This window comes from Schistocerca cancellata, chromosome 7 (assembly GCF_023864275.1).
Source record: "Schistocerca cancellata isolate TAMUIC-IGC-003103 chromosome 7, iqSchCanc2.1, whole genome shotgun sequence".
In the NCBI taxonomy this organism is placed as follows: domain Eukaryota; kingdom Metazoa; phylum Arthropoda; class Insecta; order Orthoptera; family Acrididae; genus Schistocerca; species Schistocerca cancellata.
The window spans coordinates 202,833,967-202,846,119 of NC_064632.1; the positions used below are offsets into that span (position 1 = coordinate 202,833,967).

The 12,153-nt window shown below is 41.6% G+C and overlaps 1 protein-coding gene across 1 annotated transcript in view; it reads left to right on the forward strand.

The window, feature by feature from the left end:
• The first annotated feature begins 2,374 nt into the window (after positions 1-2,374).
• LOC126092412 (uncharacterized) overlaps positions 2,375-12,153 on the forward strand; it is a 70,068-nt gene continuing 60,289 nt past the window's right edge. Inside the window, exon 1 of the mRNA XM_049907999.1 lies at positions 2,375-2,496. The gene's annotated coding sequence lies outside the window, so the exon portion shown is untranslated. The remainder of the gene's footprint in view (positions 2,497-12,153) is intronic.

Consider the following 12,153-nt stretch of genomic DNA (forward strand, 5'->3'; position numbering starts at 1 on the left):
GTTCATCAGCCGCCATTACGAACAATATACGTTCGATAACTGAAAACACAAAACAAAAGTTTACACGCTCTGACGCTAGCTTAGACGCTGCAACTAGACTTCGTAATCCGATAGTGAGCGCGGGCACTCATAAGCGTCAGCCGCATTGGCTCGTGGCTTGTTGTGACGTTCATAAGCGTCAGATGCAGCGAAAGTGTGAAGGCATGTTCTTGTGAGTTTAGTACAATTCTAAGTTACTTGTGTAACTAACTGGGACATTTCCTGGCTGGCTAAAATATGCAGATGTTAAGCCTCTATTCAAGAAAGGGGATAAAGAGATACCATCAAACTGCAGACCGATTTCACTTTTGCCAGCATTCTCAAAAATTTTAGATAAAGTAATGTACAGGCAGCTTCTCAACCGTCTGACTACAAATAACATATTATCAAGAACACAGTTTGGATTTCTGGAGGGTTCTGATATCGAGAAGGCTATTTACACCTACAGTGAAAATGCACTTAATTCATTAAATAACAATTTACAAGCAGCAGATATTTTCTGTGATTTGTCAAAGGCATTTTACTGTGTGAAATCCTTTTAAATAAATTAAAATTCTATGGTGTCACAGGCAGTGCTGAAAAATGGTTCAAGTCATACCTCGCTAACAGGAAACAAGGGGTGTCAGTGCAAGGGACTAGTGAATTAAGTCATCAGTCATCATCAGAATGGGAAGAAATTACATGTGGTGTCCCACAAGGATCCATCTTAGGGCCACTGCTTTTTGTTGTGTACATTAATGATCTCTCATCAGTTACACTGCCAGAAGCAGAGTTCGTTTTGTTTGCAGATGACACAAGTATTGGAACAAATAGTATGTCGAGTGTAGTTCTAGAAAGATCTGCTAATAACATTTTCATGGATATTAATAAATGGTTTAAAGCCAACTCACTGATATTAAACTTCGCCAAGACTCACTATATGCAATTCAGAATCTGTAAAAGGTTTCCACCCAGCATATGCATGAAGTACAAAGAAGAGCAGATAGAAGAGGTTGACAGTCTTAAATTCCTGGGATTACAACTTGATAATAAGTTCAGTTGGGAGGAGCACACCACAGAACTGCAGAAACGCCTTAACAAATCTGTATTTGAAATTCAAGTGTTAGCAGACATAGGCGACATAAAAATGAAAAAGCTTCCATACTTTGCCTACTTTCATTCCATAATGTCATATGGTATAATATTTTGGAATAACTCTTCAGGTCAAACAAAAGTTTTCAGAGACCAAAAGTGTGTAATACGTATTATTTGTGGAGTAAATTCATGGACGGCCTGTAGAAACCTCTTCAAAGAACTGGGTATACTAACTACTGCCTCTCAGTATATTTACTCCTTAATTTAATTAGTCCTAAATAATATATCTCTTTTTCCAACAAACAGCTCAGTTCATACATACGATACTAGGAACAAAAATGATCTGCACAAGGACTTAAAAGTACTTACTTTAGTTCAAAAAGGGGTCCACTACTCAGGAGCACTCATCTTCAATAATTTGCCAGCAAACATAAAAAATTTAGTTACAAATAAAGATCAGTTTAAAAGGAGCCTGAAGACTTACTAGTGGCCAACTCCTTCTACTCCATTGACGAATTTTTTAATAGAAACAAATGATGTTTTGTATATCCTCATATTATTAGTATTGTTATTTCAGCTTAAAAAAATGACATGTTCCACATCCACGAGGACCTCCTCAGCACGGATCTATGGAACGAAAATCTAATCTAATCTAATGCTATCAAGTACATAATTCAGATTCATAACTGTAAAAGCGATTTTTACGAGAAAAAGGAAAGGGCAGTATAATAATATGTACCCATTTGACACCGAAAATGGCTAGAAGCAGTCCCTAACTGAGTATTAAATGAGAATCTCCGTATATTTTTCATACATTTTTGACCGTATACCAATTCGTGTCCAAGCGACTAGCGGGTGGTCTCGTCCACTTGTAATCAAAGCCATAGAAGTCTCGTTTTTATCTTCCCGGACAGTATTGAGATTGTAATACCAACTCGGTGGAGCTATCGTTTGCTTTGTCACGTACGTAGAAGTCGTTCCTCACTTTATATCAAAACAATACCACAAAAAAGTACAGCGCCATAAGTCGCCCTACAGAACGGTGGTGGAAGAAGTACGGCGGTACTGATCTTTCCATAACGCGCTAACCCAGTGCGCAGACGATAAGATACTTGTACTAGATCCGGGTCACAGATTCGAACGGGTGGGCGAATGAGGGAGAAAGGAAATGCGGTATAGGGGGAACAGAAGGGAACGAAACTATAGGCGAAAGAGGAGTGGGGAGAGCGACGGCAGGTGCCGGGCATGCGCAGTGGCTTCGGACGAAGCCGATCAATACCAGAGGCCCGTCGTGTTGGCAGCGAGTGAACCCTCTTTCTGCCACTGGTTGCGCCGGCGAATACATCTCCCGGGTGGCCCGACTGCAGGAAGGCTCTCTCACAGGTACGTTGCCCTGCGTTGCGCGGACTGGAGACAGTCGTCTCCGACTAGAAGCTCGGCTGGCAGCTTTGCAAATCGCACAGCGCTCTGTCTCACGCCGTTCGGATGTATTGTCACTGGTGTAATCGATACGCGGATGTGTACAAGGTCTTCTTCATGTGGTGTGCAATGAATAGAGTCTCTAGTGGACAATTTTGACGTTCCATTCGACATGAGGAGTGCATTATGTTGATACAACTGTTCGTTCGTTGCAATTAACAGACCGGGGAGCAATTTACTAAGATGGATCACGATCGGTGAGAAATCTGTGAATTGGCAACGGAAATAGGCGTGGAAGGGGGTTGAGGGGAGGGGGGAGAGGGGGCATGGGAGAGGGAATGTCAGAAGCTGGGTCAGTTAACAATTGAATAGAGGGCGCACAGGAATTTCGCTGGAGACATACCGAACTTGAATTGGGAATTTTGTGTTGTTAATATTGTATACCAGGATGTTATTTAAATTCTTTCTTTTTATAGAATTTTTATATATTTTTAATTTATCTTACTAATAGTGCATTCGCTTCATACTTACGTTTTCTCGAGATGGTAATCATAGGATCTCGCGGACTTTCTGACATTAAAATAAGCAACCCCTACTATTTACACTGTTCATTCTGAACAGAGTGTTTATTGTTTTCAATTCTGAATGTTGGCTGTCTCCGTTTTATTCTAACCGTTTCCACTTTGTTGTTGACCTGAGATTTTGGCAGGTTCCATGTATAGTTCATGTTTGTTGGAGTGAAGGGCCTGTGAATATTGTGTGTCCTTTCCGAATGACTGGCATCCCATGGCATAAATAGTTCTTTCTCCGAGTCAGAAGTGACTTGAGTGCATATAATGAAGATCAGTAGACATTACTGAATACAAAACGATGTAAAGCTATTCAAGTTGTAAATCGCAGCACAATTAAAGGGAAATTACAGGTGTCACATAATAAAGGAATCTTAAGAGTTGTGTGAAAGCTACAGTTAACAAAGAAAAGTATCAAAGTTTATACGTGGCAGTGCCAACTATCGAGCTGTGTGAATGCTATTGTTGTGACTCTTCATTAGATATTTTGTGCCACAAGTTGAAGGGCGTAGCTAGAAATTATACAGTCACAAACCAGTTGAAGCTTTCGTGGCCAACAGCTAGTTGTACTGGTGTACTTTCTCCTTGGTATTTCCACTTTTACTGAACTCGCCTCCTTAGAAAACTGTAACTTGCTATGATTCGTCTTCCACCAACCAGGGATGCACAGGACTTCAATGAGAGCCAACGACATTTTGCAGTCGGAATACGTGTTAATGATAATGCGTGATTGCTAATTTAAAAATCAGAAAATACGTCAGTTTTCAAGATAACTTCGTACTACGTTGTTTTGAAGAAGTACATCACACTCAAATGAGGTGGGTTAAATGAAAATAACATATAAAAGGATTTACTGACAAACGATTTCCCACTTACTGCGGAATGGGAAGTTAGCGTCTCACTACTTGTATGAAAAACTTGGTTCATCAGTATATTAATCGAATAATGATCTACTTGGACTAGTAGCTAGGGTAAACAGAAAGTTATTTATATACTTACAGCACTGTGTGACATTTGCATTCCGTATTTTATTTAAATTATGCTGCAGTAGGTAATGCACAATACTGTGTCAGACACGTTGTTAGAGAATAATTTTTCGCAAACGTCTTAACAGGTATCTCACAACAAATGAAACTCTGCTGTTTGCCTATAGCAATTACGCTGCACTTAGTAAGTTTATCGGGGACCTGTCTACTAGTGTTATGGAGCTCATTGTTAGAAAACAAATAAATATTATTACTTTCCACTGTAGAAAGACATAAAAATTCCCTCAGAAATATGCCAGAAGTTTGTCGTGTATTCAACAGTTTTAATGGCGCAACATGTCGTAAAATACGTTTTTCTTATATGGTTGTGTTATAATCGTATTAATATTATTGTACATGTAACAATTAATTTGACATGCCTGTGTTTTCAAAGCCTGCGGTACAGTTGTTTATCTATAAATTCTATAAGTCCAAATTATTATTCTGTGATCTTACATTTTCGATGGCAAATAATTAAAGTTAACGATAGTCGTGTCCGCCCCAACTGCTGTGCACCAGGTGCTTTATACAGGGCAGCAGCTGGGTGGGTCCATGCGCCTATTGATCGCTGTCTGTTCTGCTGTTGCCAAGCTGGTCTCTGTCGTGTGTGTGTGTGTGTGTGTGTGTGTGTGTGTGTGTATGTGGGTGGGTGGAAGGGCGGGCGGGTGTGGGGGGGGAGGGGGGGGGGAGCAGGGATGGATGCATGAAGTCCACGTCCCATCTAACGTCATACACATGGAAAAGTCTGTTGTAGTAGTGTATTGCAAGTTAATGTTTTGTTTCAGGTTATTATCACCAAGAAATGACCTTCCATCTTCTTTTCCCTTTCGTTTTTCTTTTGTCATGAGTCTTTGCTTCCTGTGTTGTGCTAGTGTTTTCATCTCTTCACATCCGTTACAGCCGACGTCAGGCTTACCCTGGTTTGCTAATCGTAGTCTATATCAACTCCTACAAAGTTTCTACTTCTCAGCTTAGTGACAGTTTTAACTGTACCCAGGGCCAGTTTAGGCAGCCGTCTGTAGACACGAAATTCGGAGGGGGTGAGGGAGAGCGGAGCAGGAGGAGGGGAGGTGGTGGACATGGACATGGCATGAAATTTGGGTAAAAAATTCTGCTAATTTTCACATTATTGATTTGTTGCCTTACGTCAGTTTTTCTTCGGTCCCTTCCAATACCACAGAAAATAATTTTTCTTGTGCCCACCTAAGCACCAAAGGAGAATGTTTCCCATTCAAAACAAAATATACCAACAACATATTTAATGTACCATACATACTGAAAGCAATTATTATTTTTCTCACTCCAAAGTAGCGATCTTAATTTGCATTTCAAGACAAATCGTTGTTTAATGTTATTACCAAAAATCTTTAAAATTTCTTGCTCAATTTGCTTCCAACTTTTACAGGATACTTTAACAAACGTTCGAAAGGACATAGGGTACTTTTCTTTTCTTTTTTTGCGTAGAGGGCATTTATACATTATACATATTGGTTCTACCACACACACTGTTTTCTTCATATAAAATTTTAAACAAAAATTATATAAACGCCTATGCACTGTTTTGTTTTATTCCTTGCTGTCGGTTTTAATAGGAAATGGGAAAGTTGTGTTTATGTCTTTTTGGCTTATGATTATAATACTACTACGGAACCTGAATCGTCCGAAACTTTGTAATCCTATTCGTTCACAGATTAAAACTATGCGAAATATTGTCACTGAAGCTACTATCCTCATAGATCCAGCAGCAAGGAACGTCTGTCATACCCCGTATATGTTTTACCCATTCATTTTATGGGACTTCAATTCCCAATTAGGAATTCGTTGGCAATAACAGCAAACAAAGGTCAAGGTCATAGTGAAGGAAGAAGAGGATATGGACAGAGGTGGTAGGAGAGGAAACGGATGTAGGTAGGGGAAGGAGGAGATGGGAGGGGGAGGAGGAAGTAAAGAGAGGTAGGGGAGAAGTACAGAGAGAAGGGTTAGGAGGAGATGGACAGAGGGGGTGGTGATGAGAGAAGAGAGGTAGAGAGAGGGGAGAGGAGGGAACAGGTGACGAGAAGCAGATTATGATGTATAGTCGATTCCCATACATATTTAGCAATTACGAATCATTGCCAGGTTCACTAGTTTAGTACAAATTTCTAGCAAACTGAATTAGTAATCATATGGTTATTGCCATTGCCGATGGCTAAATAGTTACGATATCATTTTCTCGCGGCGACGTTCATAGAGTCAAACCCTGTGGAGTTCAGCAACTACTTCATTTTTAATTTGACTCAAAAGTTCAGCAAACCCAGAGTCCTAAAACTTTATACCCTATAAATGAATTTTTCAGTCTTGTCAATCCGACTATGAACCTTACTACTATACTTTCTGACGGCATGCAAAAGCAACTTATTATTTATAATTATTTTTTCTACTTCTAACTAATGTATCACTTTCTTAATTTGTCACTAATCTGTCATTCTTTTTCTCCAGAACTATTGAAATAACCATCGGAATAATATATTATAATTCAGGGTTCAGGAAGGATGAAAGAATTAACGGCGACAGTTGGCGGTGGACGGGAGTGCGGGGAGAGATGGGGGAGGGAAGATGAAGTAAGCAGACGCCACTTGGGAAGCAAAAAGACCTAGAGCAGGTATTCTACAGATTTCTCCGTCTTTTACACAACTTTTTGTAGTGACTGTTCCTATCATTTCCACCAAATGAGACAGTACAAAGTTGACTATACTGGCTGGACGATTGTCACGTAAACGCCGATATAAAATACTGCGATCGAAAGGACAGTAGTATGAATGTGTAACTGATACTCTGAACAGTTGGAATTGTAAACTAAAATTTAATATTTTCTTAACAAGTTCGTTTGCAACCACGATAGGCTGGCAGCTATCTCCATTGCAAAGTTTGCATATACACTAGTGGCCATTGAAATTGTTACACCCCGAAGATGACGTGCTACTGACGCGAAATTTAACCGACAGGAGGAAGATGCTGTGATATGCAAATGATTAGCTTTTCAGGGCATTCACACAAAGTTGGCGCCGATGGCGACACCTACAACGTGCTGACACGACGAAAGTTTCCAACCGACTTCTCATACACAAACAGCAGTTGACCGGCGTTGCCTGGAGAAACGTTGTTGTGATGTCACGTGTAAGGAGGAGAAATGCGTAACACCACGTTTCCGACTTTGATAAAGGTCGGATTGTAGCCTATCGCGATTGTGGTTTATCGTATCGCGACGTTGCTGCTCGCGTTGATCGAGATCCAATGGCTGTTAGCAGAATATGGAATCGGTGGGTTCAGGAGGGTAATACGGAACGCCGTGCTGGATCCCAACGGCCTCGTATCACTAGCAGTCGAGATGACTGGCATCTTATCCGCATGGCTGTAACGGATCGTGCAGCCACGTGTCATCCCTGAGTCAACAGATGGGGACGTTTGCAAAACAACAACCATCTGCACGAACAGTTTGACAACGTTTGCAGCAGCATGGACTATCAGCTCGGAGACCATGGCTGCGGTTACCCCTCACGCTGCATCACAGTAGGAGCGCCTGCGATGGTGTACTCAACGACGAACCTGGGTGCACGAGTGGCAAAACGTCATATTTTCGGACGAATCCCCGTCCTGTTTACAGCATCATGATGGTCGCATCCGCGTTTGGCGACATCACGATGAACGCACATTGAAAGCGTGTATTCGTCATCGCCATACTGGCATATCACTCGGCGTGATGGTATGGGGTGCCATTGGTTACACGTCTCGGTCACCTCTTTTTCGCATTGACGGCACTTTGAACAGTGAACGTTACATTTCAGATGTGTTACGACCCGTGGCTCTACCCTTCATTCGATCCCTGCGAAACCCTACATTTCAGCAGGATAATGCACGACCGCAAGTTGCAGGTCCTGTACGGGCCTTTCTGGATACAGAAAATGTTAGACTGCTGCCCTGGCCAGAACATTCTTCAGATCTCTCACCAATTGAAAACGTCTGGTCAATGGTGGCCGAGCAACTGGCTCGTCACAATACGGCAGTCATTACTCTTGATGAACTGTGGTATCGTGTTGAAGCTGCGTGGGCAGCTGTACCTGTACACGCCATCCAAGCTCTGTTTGACTCAATGCCCAGGCGTATCAATGCCGTTATTACGGCCAGAGCTGGTTGTTCTGGGTACTGATTTCTCAGGATCTATGCACCCAAATTGCGTCAAAATGTAATCACATGTCAGTTCTAATATAATATATTTGTCCATCGTGTACCCCTGCATTTCTTCTTGGTGTAGGAATTTTAATGGTCAGTAGTGTATTTTATGGCATGTTTAAATAACGTTTCAGTGTCTACATTACATTCAAGTTACAACAACCAGGAAGTGTAACCCTTCTGTTATTGTCTTGTTACCGCTCAGCTGGAAAGTTTTACATCATTCCTTCAGTTCTAGCAATGTCTCTTCTTTTAAACGCACATTCGTTTAGGAAACTATAACGCAGTTATAAACCTGTATTATACATAGTACAGTCACTTCAAATAAGTTGTTGCACAGTTCCCATAGATTTTTCTTCTACCTTTTTTAGATTATCAAGCGCGACGTCAAATCCGCCTTTACCTTTTCTAAAGACAAACTGATCGTCATCAAACAAATCCTCAAATTTCGTTTTGATTCTTCTGTGTATTATTGTCAGCAGTTCAGATGCCTGAGCTGTTAAGCTGATTTTATGATAGTTTTCCGCAAGTCTGACGCCACGTGGCTAGTCTCATAAATTCTCCACACCTACTTGAATATTCATTTTTCTGCGACTTCCCTCGACGATTTTCGAAATTCCGATGGAAGTGTTATCTATCCCTTCCGCCTTATTGGATGTCAAGTCTTCCACAGTTCCTTCCATGTCTCTAATACTGGACCCCCTTTGTCATGCCTATTTTCTTCTTCTGGAACGTCATCAGATAAGTCCTCTCCTTCATAGAGGACTTCAGTGTACTCTTTCCACCTATCTGCTATCTCTTCTGTGTTTAAAAACGGAATTCCCATTGCACTTTTAATCTTAGAACCCTTGCTTTTAATTTCAGCAAAGGTTGTTTGACTTTCCTTTGTGCCGTATCAGTATTATGGACGATCATTTCTTTTTCGATTTCTTCACATTTTTTCATGCTGCCATTTTGCCTTGCCTGTCCTTCTTTCTATTGCTGTGTTCCTGACTTTTCTCTAATCAGTCAGTTAAAATATTTGAACTGCCGTGATTCGTAGAAAGTTATCCCGTCATGTGGCCACTTCCCACTTGCAGACCCTTCCTGAAGATCCGAATGAGGAACTTGGCTCTGAGCACTATGGGACTTAACATCTATGGTCATCAGTCCCCTAGAACTTAGAACTACTTAAACCTAACTAACCTAAGGACAGCACACAACACCCAGCCATCACGAGGCAGAGAAAATCCCTGACCCCGCCGGGAATCGAACCCGGGAACCCGGGCGTGGGAAGCGAGAACGCTACCGCACGACCACGAGATACGGGCAATGGGGAACTAATTTGAATCTTTTGCCAATGGAGAGATCATAACAACACTTTTGTTTCAGTTCAGGCCACATGTCCTGCTGATAGACATTGTTTGTCTTTTATGCACTGGTTTCCTTTGCTTCCAGTTTTCTCATGACGTTGATCATGGCAGATCCTTCAGACTATTAAGGACACTCTTCCCCTCTTTCCTCCCCTCCCCCACGTGCAATATATATTGTAAGAAACTAAATTTTACTGCACAGTTGAACAACTGATGTGAGTGTTAATTCGCAGTCCACATCTACTTCAGTCTCAAACAAAGGATCTAATAGCTTTTAGCACCAAGAAACGTATAATTACTGACTTTAACAAAGTATACTACGACAAATAGCATATACAGTATGATAACGTGATAATCTTACAAACCTCAGGATTGAGGAAGAAGGGTGAGAGTATCAGTCTGAGTTAAGGGACCCTGGTCCGAAAACTACTGGTCCGGAAACGTCCGTGTCGAAAATTCTAAGCTAAAATCATTCTGATACCTCTAAAAATATAGATGTACTGACTACTAAGACTGTAGGGCAGGCGACGTCCAGAGGTGGTAGTATGGATCAAAACATATACCTCTCTTTAGTTTCCAAAACAAAAAGAAATTCCTGCAAATATGGGCTCTGAGATGCGTACCTTAGGAGCTGTGGAGACTTTCTCAGTAGAAGAGATGTTTTTCACAATGTCTAAGACGAACGAGTGTTTGTAGTTCTTCAGGTATGCATTTTGGAGCCCCTGTTTACTATACTTTTTTCCATGTTTTTGTCCTTACTACCACCTCTGGAAGTTTCTTACCCTACAGTCTTAGCAACAACACTACCGGTAGACGTATTACGCTGTCAGATATCATAATGATGTTCCCTTATAACTTTCGCCTTTCTCTTTTTCGCACCATGATCTCTTAGATTAATAGACTTGCCCTTCTCCATCATACCTGGAAGTTTGTAGCATCATCACGGAATGATGTTCCAGATTAGCTTCAAAGGAGCGTAACCTCCCTTCGGAGGTAGTCGGATCAAAATCAATTTTAAGACAAGTAATATGAGATGAGGGCGTAGGAGGAGGGGAATGAGAAGAGAGAGGGAAGCAAGATGTCTGTGAGGCTATGTCACCAACATCGTGCCCATCTTCAAATCCGCCATCTAGGATTAAAATCATAATTTTCAAATGGAAAGGGACTACGTGACGTGTCAGATAGAAGATTACGTCAGAAAAATAATTGCGTATTTCATTTGATCGTAGCTTCTTCGTTACATTATCGAGTGATGGCACATTTTGTACATAACAAGGCAAACATAATCGTTACTGGATGTGGTGCATATAAGCTTGTTATCAGCTTCAGCCATTCCACATGGACTTTAACCAACACTACAATTCGATCATATGCATCAACAGTCCGCTCCCTGATTCCACATATTCCCACAGATAGATACATAATGGAATTAAATCGGGGGAAGGTGGCAGCCATTTCACTGGACCTCTACAACACAATCCACGTATGATTGAACAAGTAGTTCGTGATGAGGTGGCGGGGTAGAGGGGGGCGGGGGGGGGGGTGGGGAGGACCATTGTTCTGGAGGAAGGAAATGTCCCGTCTTAGATAGCAGCCATGGCAGCACATCTTGTAACAACTGCAGATAACGGACTGCTGTTGGTGTGCACCGAATGAAGAAGGGTCCAACAATACGAGAACCCCATGTTCAACATCTAACCATTATTTTAGATGCTCCAGCTGCCTTCCATGATTCCATCCAGCGATGGTTGACTTCTGACGACTACCTGTGTTTTTTCTTCATTTACTTTCCTGTTCACATAAGAACTACCTTTATCCGTAATCAGTACGCCATAGGAGAAACGGCGGATTTCATCCAGCTTGCGGGTCACCCACTCTGCAAGCTCGACGATCTGTATGCTCCTCAGTTATGTATCGCAAAATTTGCATTTTGTAAATATGACATTTATGTATGGCCAAAATTCCCATTACCGATGTACGGCTGACCCCAGTTTCCTGCGAGATGCGGCGAATTCTGCCCTCTGTGTAATCATGGATGCTGTAAAGCTACGCTTAAGTTTGTCCACTGCTGTCAGTGTTCTTACCACGACTGCACTATTTTCGTAAAAAAGAAAGAACTCCTCCAGTCACAAATAGTGAGTTTTATTTCAGTAGACTACGCATTTCTGGGGGCTCTGGACGATGACAGAGTAGCAGTTGATGTTGCTTCGGCACTATCCATTTTCGATCGTCCAGCTTTCAGCTCGTCTCAAACATCGAAAGTCATAGAATTTCACGTTTGCTGCCACCAACACACTCTAGGTAATGAGTAATATGTCTGGTTGACGTTGAGTGGAATCCTCCTCGATAACACGACTGCTCCTCTCTCCTGATAACAGGACGATCCTAATGGGTTCGGCTTGTATTAACGTTATCGGCTTTCACGTTGCCTGTAAGTAAGAAACGTTACTCATAACATGTTCAGAT